The following is a 21,722-nucleotide window of genomic DNA, read 5'->3' on the forward strand; positions in this document are numbered from 1 at the left end:
GTCAGTAGCTACAGATGTTTCTAAAAGAGGCCCACAAAATCAGACTTTTAAAAAAATATGTTGTGTGTATACACAATGGGAGGGGGGACAAAATAAGAGCTGACAGAACTGAGAGGGATCAAGGATTCATAGAGTTGCATGCTGAAAGGAAATGGCATTGCTGTGAATTTATTTATGACCTACTTAAACACATTAGAAGAAATGTCAGCAATCTGAGGGTTCGTAACAAAATTTGACAGAAAAACAACTTCAATTTTCTAACCCACCACAAGGCCCAAATCAGCCTGACCATTTCTAGGCACACATCTTTGCTCGGCGATAACAGGAACAAAAACAGTAGGTAATAACAAATGGTCACAAATTATTTTAACAGCAATCAATGGTCAACAGAACATAGTTTGCAGTTCCATGTGCCAAATTTGTGTATTCACAGGGCTCTTCGAGAGCCTAACATAGTCTTGACTCAATACTAAACCCTCAGTGCTTAACATTAAAGCAGTTTCTAAACCTCAGCCTATTGACAAGTGAGGCCAGACAGTTCTTTGTTGTGGGGACTGCTTTGTGCCTCGTAGGAGATTTAGCAGCATCCTTGGCCTTATCCATAAGATGCCAGTAGCACCCCCACTGTTGTGACAACCAAAACATGCCCCCTAACATTTTTGTCAAATGTCCCTAAGGTGTCTTCCTGCTCTAAAGGAACAACTCTATTTGGGGGAGAATGAGAAACCACGGCATATGAAACTTTTGAATGGACAGGTCTTTTGGTTTACCTAATTGGTTCAGTCAGTTTGCTCTTCACTTTGCTTCTAAGTCAAGCCAACTCTGGCCCCATTCCTAGTAACAGCTGTTTGATTGAGGCCCTATGATAGGCCATAAACATAATTTGCATAGTAAGTAGTTGGCTTTGGTGTCAGGCAGGCTGGGTTAGAATCCTGGCTCTGCTACTGTTTGCTGTGTGACCTGGGTAAGTTTCTTTACCTCTCTGCCATTTTCCCCCTCGTCTATAAAGTGAAATAGCATAGCATGTATGAAATAACATAGGGTTGTGAGACTTCAGTGAGTCAATGCTCATAAGAACTGAGCTTTGGGTGTGGGAAACAGTCAGTAGAGGTTTACTGTTATTCCTAACCTTGACAACAAGCCTGCAACTTAAACAATATCTCCATGTTATCTCTGTGGAAGTGAAGACTCAGGGCAAAGAGGCCCCCAGTCACACAGCTGCTGAGTTACTTGGCCACAGAAAAGGAATCATGATTCAAACTCCAGGACAGAAGTGTCTCTCACTACACCCCCGAGTGGGTGAAGACAGGTTAAACCTGGGAGGATGGGTTCTTTCTCAGGGATAAAGTTGGAACTTGTCCACTCGGCTCACTGTCTTTGCGGGGAGTGACGGGTAAACCCACTGAGCAGAGACGGAAAACAGCCTTGACTGACTAGTTGTGAGAAGTGGGACCAGTCACTCGAAGATCCTGTAGCTGTTTACTCATCTGCAAAATGGACACAAAAACATCTCTGTGTTCTTCATGGGTGGTATCAGAGTGATGTGAGAGAAGGGCAGCAGAGGGCTTGGCAAATGTAAGAGCAGAAGGGGACACTCGCAGCTCTGAGCTGCCCCTGGTCGTGTCATTCATCAGGCCCATCAGGCCTCACGTGCACACGGCGGGCACAGGCTGGGCCTTCTCCCTCCAGGTCCAGGGTGGGCAGTCCGGGAGGCGACCCCACCATGGAGGCAGCAGCTGCTGCTTATCTGAAGTTAATCAGCCACCCAGACAGATGAGGTGTCCGTGGCGACCTTCCTGCCTCAGTGACTGTGGGAACTCGGGGCTTCCCAAGTTCCAGGGGGTGGGAACGTAAACAATATGGGCCCTGCCAAAGCTCCAGCCTCACCTCCTCCCTCTGTTGCCTTCACCTGGGAGGAGGCTCAAGGGATCATCCAGGCACCACCACCACCACCACCGAGGGCGCGGGGAAAACAGCCGGGCTCTGGGGTGCCTGGATGGCTTTACCTCCTGGCACACTCCTGATTCCTGCAGAGGTGGGTGGACACTTCCTGCCAAAAGTCCCACCACCATGAGCCTTTGCTGTCAACATGGCAGTCGGAAATCTATCAACCTGGTGGAAACTCCTCCTCTTCTGGCCCCTCAGCAGGTTTATCTCTGTGTTCCCTAGCCCGCTTCCTGGTTAGTCATCTGTAAAGACCAGGGAGTTCCAGTCTCTTTCTAGCAAGAGGCAGCAAACAAGAGGCAGTGTTTGCCTCTTGTTTGCCTCTTCCCTGCCCCTTTCATTTATGTGTCGAAGGCTCGGCCTAGCCATGGGCTCCTCGGGACAGACGCCTGCGCTATGCTTTGCATTGATTTTCTCCTCCACACTTCTCCTGTGTGTTGGAGTCTTTCTTCTCAACTCCTCCCAGGCACCTGCTCTACATTCCCTCTCTCCTCCAACAGCACCTCTCAGAGGTACTCTGAGGCAAAGTGGGAAAACAATTTAAGTCCATGTCTTCCCTCTTTCTTTCCTAGTCTTCTTCCTCTCCAGCCTTCTGTTGCTCTGCACTTAAACTATGTGCCAGAAGCCGTAGAGTGCCAGGGATACCTCAACCAGCAAGCAAGATAAATGTGGTGGCTTCTTGTTGCTTACAAATAGGGAAGGTAGCCATTGGACAAGTATTCTAAAAACAAAACAAAACAAGATGGTTGGGGTGTTTATAACAGTAGTTGCAAACCCACCCTAGGCTCAGGAAAACCCCCTTGAAGAGATGTTAGGGTTGAGCCTGGAAGCATGAGTGTTAGTTGGGTAAAGGACTGGGGAAAGATGGGAAGGGATGGGAGCAATAGATGGTGCTGAGGGAAGGTGCTGAAGGTGCTGAGGGAAGACAGAGCGTTTGCAAAACTCAAAACGAATGGTGTAGTGGCTTGTGGTGCATGACCTGGGCCGCACCCTCCCCTGCACACTTCTGCCTGCTCACCCACCGTAAAACCTGTTGTGGATGCTCTTTCTTTGAGGCTCTGCTTTTCTCCTTCCATGACTGCAATCTCAACCAATAATCTCCTAAGGTGGGTTTGGAGTCTGGAGACTTTGATTCTTACCCGAATTCTACCGCTTAACTGGACAGCCTGAGCAAGTGACTTAGCTTCTTTGAGCTGTGGTTCCTCGTTAGTGATATAGGCTAGTTATGTGTCGGTGGTAATATTTAACAGTGTTTACTCAGTGCCAGCCCCCAGAACTTAGTGCTTATTGTATAGTTTATTGCATTTAATCCTCATAAACATCATGAGGTAGGTAATATTTTTAACCCTTTCAACCCTTCTCAAGGAGTTTTTGGGAAGTCTCAGTGCAACACAATCACACATGTGCTTTGTCAACATTAAGGGTTAAAACGAAAATGAAATGACATTACCACAGTGTTCAACAAGTGCATAGGAAATGACTAAATTCATCTGTTGAAAGTCACAATTCTGGGCTACACATAATTAAAGGAGGCTCAACATCTTTCGTGTCTGCCTCCCAAACAAACTAAGAAAAAAGTGGTAGCAAGAATGAAAAATGTGGTCATCACCAAAGAGCTCACTGCACATAGTACTAAACCATGGATTGGAGAATTCCACAGATGAGACCCCGAACCCCTGAAGCTTGCAGTTTGATGGCCACTGCTGTCTGCAACACACCCCCAGATAACAGAGTTCAAGCTCAGAATCAGCTCCTGAAGAGACACAGGTCATAGCAAACTTACTGCCCCCCCCCCCCCCCAAAGGGTGAGGCTCTCTCAGGAGGATGAATGAGCTGGGAGACATTCATAAGTTCATAGCAGAATTCAAGGGTGGGGCTGAGGCCAGGGGGGTGGGTCTAAGTCTCTTGGAATTCTCCTCGATACTTGTCTCTGCACTTTTTCCCTGTATCACAGCATTTCCTTACTCCAAACCCCAATTCTGGGCAATTATTTATACACATGCTATATGCACTGATGTAATAATGACAGATTCTTACATTATCAATTTCTGAAAATGTGCATGTGTATCACAAACTAATATGAGTGTGTGTGTGTGTGTGTGTGTGTGTGTGTGTGTGTTGATGTGTGTGGGTATGTGTGACTGGCTCCTACATTTCACACTCCCCCACTGGGCAAGAAGTGGTGCTGACTCCCCTGAAAGCAGCCAATGTGGGAGAAGTGACACCAAAAACAAATGAGGTGAAAGAGGATAACTGTGGTTTGATGCTCACAGATGGGACGATAAGCAATGAATAAGAAAGTCAATGAGCTGAAAATGGCTTGCATGCAGATACCTCCTAGGGGTTACACCGCCTGTAAATGATTATGGAACACAGTTGTTTAAACTCCTTTAAAGTGCTTTGAGCTATAATATCCATTTCCTCCTCTCAGCAGAGGTCATCTAGCGTTAGAGCACTTTCTGGGTTCAAATCCCAGTTCCAGCAGGTTCTGCCACTCACTAATAGTAGCTGAATAATATTGGGCAAGTCACAGTGTCTCTATGCCTCTGTTTCTTCACCTCTAAGATGGGGGAGAGTACTGTGTATCTCGTGGAGTCTTGTAAGAGGAAAGGAAAAGAAAGCGTGGTGGATATTTGTGTTCAATAGTTAGCTAATGACTACTGGATGGTGTTTTACAAGTGACAACACAGGTGCCCGGAGAAGACAACTTCCTCTTCTGCCCCCCCCATCTCCTCCCTCCCCCCGCTCCCCAGCTAGTTCAGTGGCAATGCCAGGGAGGGAGTCAAGTGTTCCATCCCTGGCCCACAGCTCTTTCTACTCAACCACGTGGAGCACCCATCCCACACTGAAATAAATTTCAAGTTCAAGTGATTTTTTATGCACAACCTCTTTAATTGCTTCTCCACGAAGCCTGCACATGAGCAAGCTCAGCACTCTGAAGAAAAATGTTTATGTAGGACCTTCTGGAAAATTAGTCTAAATCTGGGGTGGCCTGAGGAGACCTGAAGGGCTGTGTGTGTGAGAGAGGGAAAAAAAAAGAAAACAAAAAAAGACACCGTGTCACACACCCTTCCCTTGTGGACAAGTAGATTATTTACTTTGTGGATTGATGTGACACAATCTTTAATCCCAGTTGGCTACGCTCTGCCACTTCCCTACTCCATCAGGGGGTGTGTGCTCAAGCAATGTAAACTCCGGAAAGTAACGCAAAACCGGGGAAGAAGTCTGCTCTTTTCACCTCTCACCCCACACCAGCCTCCTCCCTTCTTTTCATGTCATCCCCCTCAAGCTTTAGAAAACCAGAGATTGACACATTTTCAATTATCTTTGCTCAACCCGCATTCTGAAAACAGCGGGCCTGGGGGTCAGGAAGCCAGGGGCGCTGATCCAGGTGACATTGTTCATTGTGGGCTTCAGACAAGTTCGATCAGTTCCTCAAGCTTTGGCTCCTGATCTGTCCTGTGAACAGAGCAATGACCGAGTGCCTGCTTTGTGCCAAGGGCCTTCAATTGGGTTACTTTAGTCTTTTAAAAATCTGTATTTATGCAAATGAGAAAATAAAGGGGCAGTGAGGCTAAGTAAATTATCCCAGGCCGAGGTAACAGAGAGGAATCTGAACTGAAATTTGAACCCAGGGCCATCTGATTCCAAATTTTATCTTGTCCTAGTAATCCATTACAATCAATAATACCCCTTTCTGTGCTACGATGCTGTTCTGTGAACACAGTTAATCAATAGTTGGCTGGGTTTGTTACAGTGAGTCACTCCTCCATGGCGTGGGGTCTTAGGCTGAGGAGGCAGAGGCTGTGAGAGATTTACCACACCCCTCATTTGGCCAGCTATCACATCAACTATACACCTTATATTATAAGAAGTAGTTTCCTCGCCATCAGTTGAAATGTGATACTTGCCTTTATCTTAAATATATCTTCCAATAAGGAAAATATATTTTCCTTATCTTTTCTTATCTTTCCTTGGAAGCTTCATCTATAATAATAAAAGAGTAATATGCTAATTAGACTGGACATCTTCAGGACATTCTTCCTGATGAAGCCGGGGCTGGAGGAGAGCCAGCCTGGTCCCCAGTGCCTGTGGGCAGCCCAAGGGAAACACCCCGGGTCCTGGGTGCCATAGGGCAGCTGGTGTAAGCAGCAGAGGAAGAAAGGCCTATTCTTGCATGAATTTTCATACATCAGTCCTCTAGTATTTATATAATTGACTTTACTTCAACTATCGAAGACTGTTCATTAACAAAGCAAAGATATTTCATATTTATATAAGAGATTCTAACCAATCCAGCAACAAAGTAGTAAGAAGGGTATTTGATTCCTGGGAAGGGGTGGATGAGAATATTGGTGAGGAGCACAGTTTGCAGCTACTCACCATTGTAATAGAGATTAGTCCTTCCCCTTCTTAATTCTTGGGTGTCTCTGAAGTTAGACTCAAATAATAACATATCTCAACCGTCACTTCACTACATAATGGCTGGAAGAGAGAGATACAGGGAGTCTGGGAAGAGAGACAGGAATAATAAATGTTACCTGTTCCTTTGGTAGTCACCAGATATATTATGGAGCCTATTTCCTTCACATAGTTACACTGTCCAAAGGTAAAGGTGATGTTTGTTTTATTTTGTTGTTGGATCCTAAGCTTAGCCCAGTGCCTAACGTATAGTAGGTGCTGAATAAATGTGTTAAATAAATGAACATGATAAGGCAGGTCAATAGGGAAGAGAATGAGGGGAAGCCTAGGGGATCACTAGATTAAATGTAAATTAGCAATTTAAATCTACTGGAAACATATGATATCAGCTCCTTGAGAGCCGTGACCATGTTTTAATCATCTTTGTGTTCCCTAGGATTCAGTCTTGTACAATAGGGACTCAATCATTCCTATGGAATTGAATCATCTTTAGGGACTCCAGTGATTGTGTAGTAAAACCATTCTAGAAGATAATAGGTTGGAAGCATTAAAAAAATGGTTTAAGTGATTTGCAGGTGATCATGTAAGGAGGATAACAACAATCACAATTAGACTTGGTGGGGCTGGAGGGCAAGGTGCTCCTGGGAAGGAATGATGCTAGTGCTGGAGGGACTAGTCCTCGCTCTGCTGCTTCATGGGGCCAAAGTGAATCCATTCACATAGGCACATTAGGGAAAGTGATTCCCCAAATCACTCAGTCTTGTCTCCATCATCTCCTCATTGTCAAAAATATCACAACTACCACTGATCCAATTATTTTTTCTTTTTTCCTATTTGCATATACAGCCACTTCCTGGCCACACAATTCTTGGGTGAATTCCAGAGTCTTCCCTCTTAAACCCAGTACCACATCCCTCTTCTTTTCCAATGACAACTTCTCTCCAAAGGGGCGGAAGGGGTGCTTTTCACTAGACCCATGACTCCTCTCCTTGCCCCCTCCTCCCAAAGACAGCCACGTTCAATGATTCCAAGGTTATTCTCCTTTCTGTGCTATGATTGCCATCACTGACAACTTCTACCAACGAGGAGAAAAACATACTTTTTCATCTTTAGTGGGACACCTCCTCTGGCTAAGAGGGCATCTCACTATGTAAGAATTCCAGCAGATGGAGAAGAGAGGATTTAGTGATGCTTCATAGATGTGTGGTAGTGGGGTCAACCTAGATGTTGACTCAAAGTTGGTGTGAATGGGAATAGATTAATGGCTTTGGTATGTGGGTATGTGTGTGAGTTGGGCTTGTTTAAAGTCTGGAAGGAGTGGTATCCTACATAGATGAATAAGGCAGACAGGAAATATTCTGGAATGGAGCAAGAATGCGGGAAACATTTGGATGAGAACACAGACGAAAGAAATGCAGAGCTTCAAAGTCCTCACTGAAGATTTGGGGAAATAACAATAATTAACATTATCCACCCAGCACTTTTCTTAGTACTTTACATATCTAGGGGTGTCCCAAAAATGTATATATGCTTTAAATAATTATTAATTCCAATGGGTTAAATCTGAAAAGAAAGAAACATCAATTGAGCTGTTAAGCATGTATACATTTTTTGGGGACACCCTGTATTACTCCATATATTCTTCACAGCAAGTCTCTGAGGTAGATATTAGTATTATCCCTACTTTACAGAATAGGACACCAAGGCACAAAAGTATGGAGTAATTTGCCCAGGGCCACATACAAGTAAGTGGTAAAGAATGCTAGAATTCCAAGCTGAAGTTCTGTTCTCTACTAACATTTATTCAGTACTAACTATGCACTAGGTAATATGCTTTTGTCTAGCTCTCATGACCCTAGGAGACCTAAAGAGCTGTAAGTGACAGAAAAACATATCCTGTCACAGCCCCTTCAGTTGCCAACATGTAGATTATTTACATTGTGGGTTGATTTGCTTTGTGATCTGTATGACACAGTCTTTAAGCCTTGGGTTGTTGTTTTTTTTTTTTACACATATCGTTCCCACAAAATGTTTGTATTGTATGTACACATTGGAAGTGTGTATATGTTGTGGTATTTATGTACTCAAACACAATTTACTCAACAGTCTTCAAGATCATGCCTCGCTCTTATCTCTAGTATTTAGCATGGTTTCCATTATATTTCTCTGAGGAGACAAGCCAGTCCTTTCACTTTACAGGCAGTGAAAGTGGCCTGGAGGAGGTCAATGGCTTGAGCAAGGTCACAGGTCAAGTTAGCGGCATTTGGCTTAAATCAGGATCAATAACCTCCATTCCTCCAGCCTGATCCTTGGAGGGTCCGCCTGTCCTGGGGCTCGGGACACATTCCAAATTGGGTAATCTGGTGCACGCTGCCTGTCTGAAATTCCCCTTGTGGTTTTGCTCACATCTGGTGTTTTTCACTTCTCTTTCTAAACACGTGCTTTGATCCTGCTGCTGCTACAGCAGAAAGATGTCCATGGTTCCAAGGAGCACAGCTAACTTAGTGAGAGGTGAAAGATCTTCCTCTCAACGGGACTTCTAAAAATAAACAGTATCAGAGTCTCGCCTTGTCATGCTTGACACACTTCCCGGAAACCCCCAGATTCAGAGACATCTACCCAGTCTCTCTACAACCCCTAAACCTCTAATGGGCCTGGACTCCTGCCCCTTCTCCCCTCCCCTGCTCCTCTCAAATGCTCAACAGGTTTAAAATCTTGTGCCTTTGCTTCCTCTTTGATTCTCAGAGTACACAGGATGGAAAGTGGTTAAATGCCTTCCATAAGAATTCTGTGGTCAGTATGAGAGACATACTGAACTGAGAACCATGTATATTCAGTGTCAGATAAAAACTTTTCTACAACTAGCTTTCCTGTTGTATTTATTTTATCAAACTTTGTTATTCATTCTGCCCCTTACCTTATCTTAGTAAGTCTGTTTCATAATTATATAAGTACTAGAGGCCCAATGCATGAAATTCATGCAAGAATAGGCCTTCCTTCCTCTGGCTGCCGGCACCAGCTTCTCTCTGGCACCCGGGACCTGGGCTTCCCTCGCAGCCCTGGTTTTGTCCAGAAGGACATCAGTCTAATTAGCATATTAAGCTTTTATTATTATAGATTTTTGCATTATAATAAAATATTTTAGGGAAATAAGAATAAGAAAACCCCCCACAATCCTGGTACTCTAACATAGCCATTCTTAATTATGTCATGATTTGTGGTCTCCTGGGCTTATTTTCCTTGTATGCATGTGAGTATATTTTCTACTTGTTCATTTATTTTTACCTAGTCAGAATCATAATTTACATGCTCTTCTTTTCACTATTAACATTATATTACAAATGTTTTCCCATGTTGCTACATAATCTTGCAGATATAAAGGAAAGGGGAAATGTAGGTTTTGGCAAAGGGATTAGAAAAGACATGAGGAGGGAGGGCATTCTTCATATTAGAGGGAATCATTTGCTTCTACTTTATCTTGGTCCCTCTTTCCCTTCCAGTTGCCCAAATGGGTTAAGTCCAATCTAAGACATCCTACCTCAAATGGATTAAGTCATCCTCCTTCCACCAATCTTCCTCCGGCCAACCTTTCAATCCAACCCCTCTTGCTTATCTTTGCTGACCTTCCCAAACCCAAGGTGCCTAGCCAGCTCCCTCCTGCCATCTCACTCTCCACCTTCAGCCTCACCATGCAGAGGCCACTTCCCTGCTTAGCAGCCCTGGGGAAGCCTTCATTTAAGAACCGAGTGACCCCTGAACGATGAATGCCCAGTTTTACTTCGTTGGAGCTGCTCTCCCAACTTTAAGGACACTAGCTCACCTACTATGTGCCAGGCACTTTACTCCTTATAAGAATGCTGAAAGATTGGAATGGCTCTAATTTTTTTTTTTTTTTTTTTTTTTTTTTTTTTTTTTTTTTTTTACAGAGAGGAAGGGAGAGAGATAGAGAGTTAGAAACATCGATGAGAGAGAGTCATCGATCAGCTGCCTCCTGCACGCCCCCTACTGGGGATGTGCCCGCAACCACAGTACATGCCCTTGACCGGAATCAAACCCGGGACCTTTTAGTCTGCAGGCCGACACTCTATCCACTGAGCCAAACCGGTTTCGGTTGGAATGGCTCTTCTGAAATTACAGTGGAGGAAGCTGGAGCCCAGAATTTGTCTATGTAATCATACAAAATACTTTTGAAATGGAAGAGAATTCAGAAAATACCCAGAAGTGCAGAAAAAAAAGTACAAAGCAACATCACCCATCATCCACCCTCCCAAAAGAACCACTGTTAACTTAATTGTAAACTGTTATTTCCTTTTAGTTGTGTGTGTGTGTGAGAGAGAGGGAGGGTTGGGAGTGGGGTTTTGGGACACATTCCAAATTGGGTAATCTGGTGCAGGATATTCATGACATAGATAGATTTGGGATTATACTACTTCTATTAGTTCACTAGGCAGGCGCAATAATGCACCACAAACTGAGTGGCTTAAACAACAGAAACATTGTCTCAGGGTCCTGGAAGCTGGACGTCTAAGATCAGGATGTTGGCTGGGTTGGTACCTGCTGAGGGCTGCGAGAGAATGTCAGGCCTCGGCCCTAGTTTCTAGGGGTTTTCTGGCAATCTTTGTTTTCCCTTGGCTTCTGTTGTGTCGTTCCAGCCTATGCCTTATCTTCACCCCTGTGCATTTCTGTATCTCCGCACAGCATTCTCCTCCTCCTCCTCCTCCTCCTCCTCCTCCTCCTCCTCCTCCTCCTCCTCCTCCTCCTCCTTCTTCTTCTTCTTCTTCTTCTTCTTCTTCTTCTTCTTTTTTTAGAAGGAAGGAGAGAGAGAGAAATATCAATGTGAAAGGGAAACATGGATTGGTGGCCACCTCCTGCATGTGCCCCACTTGGGGATCAAACCCAAAACCCAGCATGTGTCCTGACTGGGAATCAAACCCACGACCTTTTGGAGTATGGAATGATGTTCTAACCACTGAGCACACTGGCCAGACCCACATGGCATTCTTTTTATAAAAACAACAGTCATACTGTCTTCCATGACCGGTCCCCCCACTCACATATCCTCATTTAGCTTGGAAGAGATCCTAGAGGGAAGATGCAAGAGTAACCATAGAAACCTACATGAGGGAGTGGGGGAAGTTTTGGAAGGTGAACGTAGAATTGTTAACTATGAAGCACTATAGTATGATCATTAAGTAGTCCTACATAGAGTTGGAGAAATGCATTTTCAAATTCTAGCTCTCACGCTCATATTTTTGGGGCAATCTTGGGTATTACTACTCAGGTTCTCTATTCTTCCATTTTCCCCTGGTAACAGTACCTATTCATAGAGTTGTTGTGAAAATAAAAACAAGGTGATATATGTAAAGGTTTGGCATGAAGAAAGCACTTCATTCATTCATTCAGTCAGTCAGTCAATCACTCATTCAACAAATATTTGGATCTACTGTTCCAGGGACTGTGCCGAACCTCTGAATCCACAATGGTCAAGAAAACTGACAAGGTTCCTGTCCTCCTGCAACTCACACTCCGGAAGAAAGGTAGATATTTAAGCAAATAAACATACAACTAAAGTCCATGATTATAAACTGTATTAAAAAATGTGAAGATAAAAACCTAATTTCTAAGATGGCAAGTGGGAAATTTTAGTTTATCGGGGTGGAGAGGAGAGGCACTGAGGGAGGGGCACTCTGAGGAAGTGATAGTAACCAAGACCTGAAAGTCAAGTTGGAAGCAGCCTTGATGGAGGGGGTTGGGGGGGAGGAGGGGGGGGGAGTCCCAGGTAGAGGGAACAGGGCCTAAGACAGTAAGAGCTGGGTTCCTTAGGAAGTGAAAGAAACATCAGTGTGTGTGTGTGTGTGTGTGTGTGTGTGTGTGTGTGTGTGTGTAGAGAGGGATTTAGAGAGACCCTGAGGAAAGGTTTTTGAAAGTCAAGACTTAGGTTGAGGAGGATGAGGACTAAGCAGGACTAAGGGATTCATCAAGTAAGAAATCCTTTGACCTGTGAGGTAACAGGTCAGGGTTGAAACTAGATGGCACGGGGTGAAGAAGTAGCATGTGGTGAGGAAGTGAAGGTGGAGAAGGAAGTTAGCATAGATTCTTTTCAGATGTGTTGTGACAAAGGAAAAGAGAAAGTTGGGTTGCTAGCTAAAAAGAGGATTTCTCATTTATTTTTAGTGTAGGTGAGGGGATTTTTGAGCATTTTCTAGGCTGAGGAGAAGGATCTAGTGGCTAGAGGTTGAAGACAGGAAGAGAAGGTGGAACTGAGATAGCTGTCAGAAGGCCCCATTCCCATGGGTATGTTGCCTGCAATTAGAAGGTAATAGACTCCTGTGTCTCGATTGGACCACAGACCTAAACAATGTGATTTCAATGATAGATATGGTTAATCAAAACTCTGCAAAAGGGAAAGGTATTAAGAAGTACAAATTGCCAGTTATAAAGATAGTCATGGGATGTACAGTGTAATTGTCAATAATACTGTAATAACTATATATGATGCCAGGTGGGTATTAGACTTATAGGGGTAATCATGTTGTAAGTTTTATATATGTCTAATCACAATGTTATACACCTGAAACTGATATAATAGTATACGTCAACTAAACTTGAAAAACATTTTAGATTAAGAGATCTGTACAAACCATTTCCATATGTTCTTAAAAAATCAAAAGAGTCATATTTTTAAATTCTGGATTTTAAGGCAATTGGCATTTAAAGTAAAATTTTAAGGAATTTATAAACAGACACAATTAAGAATTGATTTCAGCCCAGTTAGCATGGCTCTGTGGTTGGGTGTTGACCCATGAACCAGGAGGTCACAGTTCGAATCCTGGTCAGGGAACATGCCCAGGTTTCGGACTTGATCCCCGATGGGGAACATGTGGGAGGCAGCTGATCAATGATTCTCTCTCATTATTGATGTTTCTGTCTCTCCCTGCTCTCTTCTTGCTCTGAAATTAATAAAAATACATTTCTTTAAAAGTGTATTTAAAGCCTAAACCAGTTTGGCTCAGCGGATAGAACGTTGGCCTGCGGACTGAAAGGTCCCAGGTTAGATTCCTGTCAAGGGCATATTCCTTGGTTTTGGGCACAACCCCAGTAGGGGTTGTGCAAGAGGCAGCTGATCAATGTTTCTCTCTCATCAACGTTTCTAACTCTCTATCTCTCTCTCTTCCTCTCTGTAAAAACTCAATAAAATATATATTTTTAAAAAGTGTATTTAAAAATACATTTTAAAAAATAATTTATTCCACTGACACTTTAGTGCTAATTATAATGCCTTTCATGTAATGTGGCTTTATTTTAGAATTTGATAAAAGCTTTTCTTGGCATTTACCTTGGACCCAAACACTCTCAGGACAGCCCCAGATTTCTGGCCAATTTGGCATTAACAGCTCTTAGAGATTTTTTAAGTCTGAATTGCCCATTGCACGTAATTTTTTCCTGCCTCAAAAGGAGATGAAAAGACAACAGTTCTGCTGGGTTGATAGACTCAAGGAACAAGAAAGTTTCCCTTTACCTCCCCAGCTCCCTTATCAGCGAGAAATCGTGCTCACTCTACCTACCTCCTCCTTTTTTCATACAGCAGAGGAAAAAAGATAAATGACTGTTTTTATTTGGTTATTTATATAACAAGCAAATATGCACATCGTTTCAAGAATAAGATAGTTTTATATTATTTAATAGAAGTCCCCCATTCCATCCCCTCCCATTTCTCATTCCTTAGATAAAACCACTTCCAATGCTTTAAGTAATGCCCCTCCCCTTTCTTCTGGATCACCATCTCTCTAAAACAGCTACTTCCTAAAATCTATCGGCTTTCCACTTTGGAAAACGGAGATTTGGCTTCCACCCCTCCCTTACCACAGGCACACACACATATTTTCTGGCTTATATACCTGTATTATCATTAGATTGATACTCAGTGTTTAAGTTATTTTGACCAAATAAATACCATTCACATCTGTGTGGTATAATAAATTATGATCACTTTCCTGAATAACATTTCGCTTTCTTCGGAGTTAATAATTGTGTCGTTTTTCACTTGCCTAGATTTTCCTCTGCGTGTGCCACTGATTGAATCCCTCCCTATCGCTCCTTCTGATCTGTTCCTACCTGGGCTAATTGATCTCTAGGCTTGCTTTTGAAGGGAACCAATGTTTTGCCATTCTAAAGCTGCCTTTGGGACATTCATTGTAAGCTGTTTATTAGGAAACAAGATTCGCCTATCTGGTGTTGCTCAGTGGTGGAGCATGGATCTCTGAACTGAGAAAGTCAGGGTTCAATTCTTGGTCAGGGCATATGCCTGGGTTGTGGACTCAGTCCTGTTAGGGGGCGTGTAGGAGGCAGCTGATTAATGATTCTCATCATTGATGTTTCTATCTCTCTCCCTCTTCCTTCCTCTCTGAAATCAATCTCTCTATATTAAAAAAAAAAAAGAAAAAGAAAAAGAAAAAAAGAAAAAAGAAAGAAAGAAAAAAAAGAAAGAAACAAAGCTCAGAAGGAATCTTGTTTCATTCAGACTCAAGAGCTTCAGGCAGAAAACCTGCTTTAGGAGAGACCCTTGGCTTAATCACATTAAGCATCTCCACCCTAGCCTTAGTCAGGAAAACTCCAAGCCTGTTAGCTAGACACCCAGTGGTCCCATTGTTTCTGGGTTGCCTAGGAGCATTTTCCTGCCATGTATGCTTCTCAACTACTTATAAACTGCCCACTCTCACTTCTAACACCTAATACCCGATCTTCCCCCTCTCCCCTTTTTTTTCTTTGTCCAAAATGTCTTATATATCCAATGTTGAATCACTGTCTTTGGAATTTTCATGAATATGTGAATTCTCCATGCACACATATTAAAATTTGTTTGTTTTTCCTTTTAATCTCTCTGTGTCAACTCCACACAGTACAGCTGTCACCTTGGAATCTCCCTTAATCACATCCTGGGGGTTCCCTTCACCTGTTGTGTTGACTAATCTGGTCCTTGCATTCCACCTCTTCCTTGTTCTTGGTTCACTCCATTGTTTTGGTGGAGCACATCCTTCAGTAATTTTCTAAGAAAGAGTATATTTCTAGGAAGATATAACAGATGCCATCAATGCCCTGTCCATAATCTCTTGGTGCCTACCACATCCATGCATTTTAAATTACCAGCATAAATGTCTCTTTGCCCGAGGACTTTTTCTGGCCACTGAAAGTTTTACTCAGAAAATCTTAGGGAATTAACCCCCTTCTCCCTGGGAGCAGCCGTTACCCAATGACTGATAAGAGTTAGCAGATAAATACCCCAGTTTCCTCAGCCCTGTCTGGGGATAACTTTGAGGCACGATTTCTACACTGGTCTCCAGAATTCCCCAAAGGAATCAAGTCCCAGTTGTTCACAGTTACTTAACTGGGTTTATTGGCTTCCTTGTTTCACTTCCCACTGCCTTACAGGTGTTTCCCGGGATCACCTCCCAAAAACACCACTTGTGCGCTTACATCTGTGTTCCATCTCTTATCTTTATACTTTATTCTCTGCTTTCCAAACCTCCTACTGAGTTTATTTTTTTATTTTTTGCAATCATATCTACATTTCTAAGACCTCTTTTTTGTTCCCTAAATAGTGTTCTGTTTTTATTTTATGTGTGCACAATTCCTTCTTATCTCTATGAGGCTATTAATAATTTTTTTTTTTTGTTTTGTTTTCTCTCAGAGAGGTTGCTGTTGTCAGATGATCTTTAGGGCGTTTCTCTCCGGTCTGTCAGGTTCCCAGAGAAAACTTGTATAATCTCCTGGTAGGGTGGCAGGGTTGCACTACCTACATAAGGAGAGAAGGCAGGGGGTCTCTAGGTAATCTTCCCCCCCCCTCCCCCGTATGTTGTCCTTTCACACATCTCTGCCTGGTCCTCCTTCTGTCTTACTCTCCCACCAGAAGAAAAACCTTCTTTCTTTGGGTTTTGTGTGGGGCAGGAGCAGTCCACCTGAGAGCAGCAAAGGGAACTGGGAGTCTGAGGACCTCAATGCCTCTTGAATGGACTTTCAATTCATCCTACTGTTTTTAAGCACAATTTTACTTACAAAATGCTCACAGAGCACCTGGCTGGGGCCACCAATGGCGGAGCACATGGTGCATTCTGAAGTGTAAAGTGAGTTGCTTGAGCTTTCTCATCTGCTGGCTTAGAATTCTGCTTCCCCAGGCCTCTTGAGAAACTCTGGAAACACAGACCCAAGAGACTGGTAACAGCACTTACTTATGGGCAGGCAGAAGGTGGGACCTGGGCCAATGGGAGACACGGATGAGGGATACTTTTGTTCTGTGCCTTTTTACTTTTTTTTTTTTTTCTTTCTTAGAGCCATGTGAATGTATTTACTTCATCAAACATTAACTTTCGGTCGAGCCCTAGGAGGGAGTGGAGCACAATGCATGTGTTTAATCTGTGGTCCTGAACCAGAAATCTCGAGTGTTGTTTTCTAAGTTAGCAGCTGCAATGTTGAGACCACGAGATGCTTCCCAAGCAAAAGCCATCCTAAGCAAATTCAGAAACCATCAGCAAAAATATGGACAAATTTGACTCCATAAAAATGCAAAATTGCTGTGAGTCAAAAAAGCAAAAAGAAAAGAAAACCAGGACGCCAAAAACAAATGGGAAAGATATTTCCAACTAATAGAGAAACGGCTGGTTTCCTTAAACTATGGAGTTCTTCTAAAAGGATTAAAAACAAAGTCTAATAGAAAACAATAGGCAAAGGACATAAATAGAACACATGGGTCAATCCATTCAAATGGCTTTTTTTTTTTATTTTTAAATTTTAAAGCCACTTTTTATTATAAAATAAAACAAAAAAAAACACAACAAAAAACATACAGACAACCAAACAAAACAAATGCTATATAGTAAGCACATTTTCACCCAGAACAAGAAATAGAACTTGGTCAGCCATGCCAGAGGCCCTCCATGTGCTCTGTGGTGATCATAACTGCCTCCCTCCCCCCTGAGAGTAACCACCATCCTGACTTCTGTAGAAATCACTTCCTTCTAAGTTTGAGGTTTTAACCAACCAAGTGGCATCCCTGACTACTATGGCTTAGTTGTGTCCAACAAACGGCTTTTAAATGTAAGAAAAACACTCTCCACCTCACTCATGGTTTTAAGAATGAGCATTCAAACAAGGAGAAACCGTTCTTAACCTATCAGAATGGCAATATTATAAAAATCTGATAATGCCTACTGGTGAGGTGAGGATAATGGGGAGGTAGGAAATGTAAAACATTTTTTTTTTGTGAATTTGAAAATTGGGGCAGTTTCTTTGTACTTCAGTTTGGCACCAAAGGTCAAAGTTAAAAAGTTATACCTTTTGACCTAGCAACTTGACCACCAGAAATTTATCTTGTGAATATGCTGGGCATTAAGATATATTTAAGACATATTTACACAGGTAAATATGATAACCTAATTTGTAGTCATAAAAACTGTAAGCAACCCAACCATTTGCAGTAGTACACTGACTGCATACATTGTAGGTATTCATTCTATAGACTGTAGGGGATACTAGGCAGCCATTAAAAAGACACGAGGTACCTTTAAATTATGTCAACATGTATTGTTACATTTAATAGAAAGGTATGAAACAAATGTCTATGAATGACCCCATTTCTGTGTTTGGTGGTTGTTCAAGTGTTACATAGATATACATAGATATACTTACATACACACAGAATGTCTCTGGAAGGAGACAAAAGAAACTAGCAATTATGGCTACCTCCAGAGAGGGGAACTGGGAAAATAAGAGGTCAAGAAAGGGAAGGAGACTTGCTTATTTTTTTTCTTAAATACATTTAAGTCTTTTATCCATTTTGAGTTTATTCTTTTTTTTTCTTTATTGATTAAGGTATTACATATGTATCCTTATCTCCCTGTTACCCCACATACCCCCACTCATGCCCTCACCCTCCTAGTGTCTGTGTCCCTTTGAATTTATTCTTAGGTATGGCGTAAGTTGGTGGTCTAGTTTCACTTAAAAAAAATTTTTTTTTAATTTTAATTAACAAAATAGTTTAGTTATTAAAAATAAGCAAACATTATAGAAGAATTGAAAATAAACAGTAAAGTCCCTACCCTCATCTCCACTTTTCCTATTCCTTAGGAATCATCAATGTTAAAAGTATCTCTAAGCTCTTCTTCTGTGTATATACACATATATTTTTATATTTATTTCTAGATATAGGTAACGTGTGTATAATCTTTTATAACTTGCTGTCTCACCCTCCATGCAAAATGGACATAACTGAGACTGGAAGTGGCTGCATGCCAATAAGTTACTGACGGGTTGGTAAGCTGCACATGGAGACACAGTGTCTGAGGAGGGGAAGTCACACTCCTTGAAAGGCTTGAGGGTAAGGTGGTATTTTTGGTTCTGTTGGCCTCATAGCGCCCCTGAAAGTGTAAATTCCTTTTTGTAGAAAAATACCAACTTCTACATTCAGGACTGCTTCAGAGCATGCAAGGATCTCCACCATCATCCAGTCCAGCCTCAACGGTAGGCCAACAGCTGTTTTCCTGGGAGAAGGGGAGGACTTGGTCAGGAGCCTTGCCTACGATCCTCCAGCCAAGGAGAGTGCCAAAGCTGGGCCTTCTTTCTCCAAGACCCGGGCTCACTCACTGTGTTGTGCTGCCTCCGGCTGCTTTGAGAGGAAGAGGAAGAGGAAGGGCAGTGCTCACTTTGAAAATATTCAGTTGCTCAAACCACACGATTCCTCAGATGGCAGGGCTGGTGCCCCGCGCCTGGCTCTGTGCCGGTGAGCTCTCCCGTGAGGTTTTACTCTTGCCTGCCCTACACCTCATTAACGGCCGTGAACTCATTTTGGGAACATTGGTCTTAAACTTTTCATCCTGGCACTTTGCACTCTTTATTCCTCAAACACAGCTTTATTATTTGCTCAGGTCTTGGCAGGATACTGAACAGGACAGTATCATATCAGATGGATAATAAAAGGGGGGGGGGAGACAACCAAGTTCAGATTGATGCCAAATTAATTTCTTTGGGGAACAGTCATTAAGTGCTAGATAATGAGGATGGGGGAGGGAACAAGATATATCTCTTGCTCTTTAGCAGCTTCCTGTCGAACTACCTCCAAACTCTTTTCATCATTACACTCCATCAAAATTTTTTTTTTTAGTATGGTCCTAACCGCTTTTGCTCAGTGGATAGAGCATTGGCCTGTAGACCGAAGGATCCATGTTCAATTCCGGTGAACAATACTAACCGAGGTTGAAGGGCCCTGGTCGGCTCATGTGCAGAAGGCAACCAATCGATCTTTCTCTCACATAGATATTTCTCTCTGTCTTCCCTCTCTCTTCCATTCTCTAAAAATCAAAGGAAGGTGAGGATTAAAAAAATTTTTTTGCATGCACTCCCAACAATTGCATATTTATTATAAATTATATGTGCTCTACTGTATTAATTTTTAGATATTGGTAAAGCTTAACTTTCCTAATATTTTATAATAATAAAAGCATGATATGCTAATTAGACTAGACAGCCTAATGACATTCCCCATGTCATCCTGAATGAAGCTGCTGGGGTGGGGGCTGAGGCAAGCAGTTAGAGGTGATCATGCAGGCAGACAAGCGGTTAGGGGCAATCAGGCAGGCAGAAAAGTGGTTAGGGGTGATCAGATAGGCAAGTGAGTGGTTAAGGGTGATCAGGCAGGCAGAGTGGTTAGGGGCAATCAGGCAGGCAGGCAGGCAGGCAGGCAGGCGATCAGTTAGGAGCCAGCGGTCCCTGATTGCAAGAGGGATGTTTAAACCTACAGTTGGATATCCCCCAAGGGGTCCTGGATTGTAAGCAGGTACTGGCCTGGCTGATGGACCCCTCCACTGAATTTTGTGCACTGAGCCTCTAGTAAAGAACAAAAAGGAACAAGTGTTCACATATTTTTCTTCCCACCCCTCAGTGTATCATCTTGGGCATCCCACTTTGGAGCCCATTGTTCCAACAGGGGAATCAGATGGATACCCCCAAATATTATAACCCAAGAAAGTGTGAAAAGGGCTATAAAGTGTGAAAAGGGCTATAACCCAAGAAAGTGTGAAAAGGGCTATAAAGTCAGGGTAAGCAAAGTATTCTTCGAGCATCGAGGAAGCGTTGCCAAAGGAAAGGGAACTTGAGAAAATGAAAGGACTTCTGACCTAGTCCTGAGCCCAGCTCCCCTGGGCTCAGGACTAGAGATGAGTGCCCGGCTTCATTTCCTAGGCTGGTGTCCGTGCAAAGACTGCCTTATAAAAAGACAGCAATAAGCTCCTACCTCAACCCTGAAGCATCTAGTTCCCAAGACCTTGAGCTTAATCAATAACATGGCCTTTCATGATGCTGGCGGCAGACATTTCTGGCCCCTGGCCCAGAGCCACATTCAACATCTACACTCAAGAATGGTGAGGCAAGGGCCCTTGATGTGGAGCCGGGAGGCCGAGCTGAATCCTGCTTCGCTTACTAACCAATCGTGTGACTACTGCCCTTTAACCTCTCTGAGCCTTCATTTTCTCATCTGCAAAAAGGGAACAATAAATGCCTTCCAGGAGGCATCACAATTTCTAACATTAGTTGAGTTTTTCACTGGGCATCACATGTGTCATCTCATGAAATCTTCATGACACTAGGATGAAGTCGATGCTACAATGGTTCCCACTTGGCAGACATGGAAACGGAGTCATAGAGAGAGCAGATCATTTGTTTGTACAAGTTTACAGAGCAAGAAGGTGCGGAACCAGAGTTCTGCGGACTCGAAAGCCCTTGCTCTGCCCACTCTGCGGGGCTGCTGGCCTCACACTGCTGCCTGGAGGGGCAGGTAGATAATTCTAATACTGAAGATGATATTACACAAGTCTAAATGCAAAATATGCTGCCGGTCAGTGTGTCTCCGTGGTTGAGTGTTGACTAGTGAACCAGGGCACATGTTCGCTTGTGGGCTCCATCCCCAGTAGGGGATGTGGAGGAGGCAGCCAATCAATGATTCACTCTCGTCCTTGGTATTTCTCCCTCCCCCTCTCTCTTCTTCTCTCTGAAATAAAAAAAATATATATATTTTAAAATAAATAAATGCAAAAATATGCTTTTTTACATAGCTCTAAAGGTCAACAGGGTAGGATTTGGTTAGGAAAAAAAGGTTGAGAAGGAGAAGTTTAAAGTTTTCTTGCTCTATTTTTAGTCCCTCATAACAGTGTGTCATAATCCGGGAAGAGTAGTCAGTTAAGAATAAGGAGACCAGTTGAAACCGGTTTGGCTCAGTGGCTAGAGTATCTGCCTGCGGACTGAAAGGTCCCAGGTTGGATTACGATCAAGGGCATGTACCTTGGTTGCGGGCATGTCCCCATTGGGGGGTG

At 43.0% G+C, this 21,722-nt stretch overlaps 1 long non-coding RNA gene across 1 annotated transcript in view; it reads left to right on the forward strand.

The window, feature by feature from the left end:
• LOC311612958 overlaps positions 1-18,879 on the forward strand; it is a 57,665-nt gene extending 38,786 nt beyond the window's left edge. The window contains exons 3-4 of the long non-coding RNA XR_014793388.1: positions 11,819-11,903; positions 18,803-18,879. This is a non-coding gene — a long non-coding RNA (uncharacterized lncRNA). The remainder of the gene's footprint in view (positions 1-11,818; positions 11,904-18,802) is intronic.
• Positions 18,880-21,722: the final 2,843 nt, after the last annotated feature.

This window comes from Pipistrellus hanaki, assembly GCF_964339955.1.
Source record: "Pipistrellus hanaki genome assembly, chromosome: 18".
In the NCBI taxonomy this organism is placed as follows: Eukaryota; Metazoa; Chordata; class Mammalia; order Chiroptera; family Vespertilionidae; genus Pipistrellus; species Pipistrellus hanaki.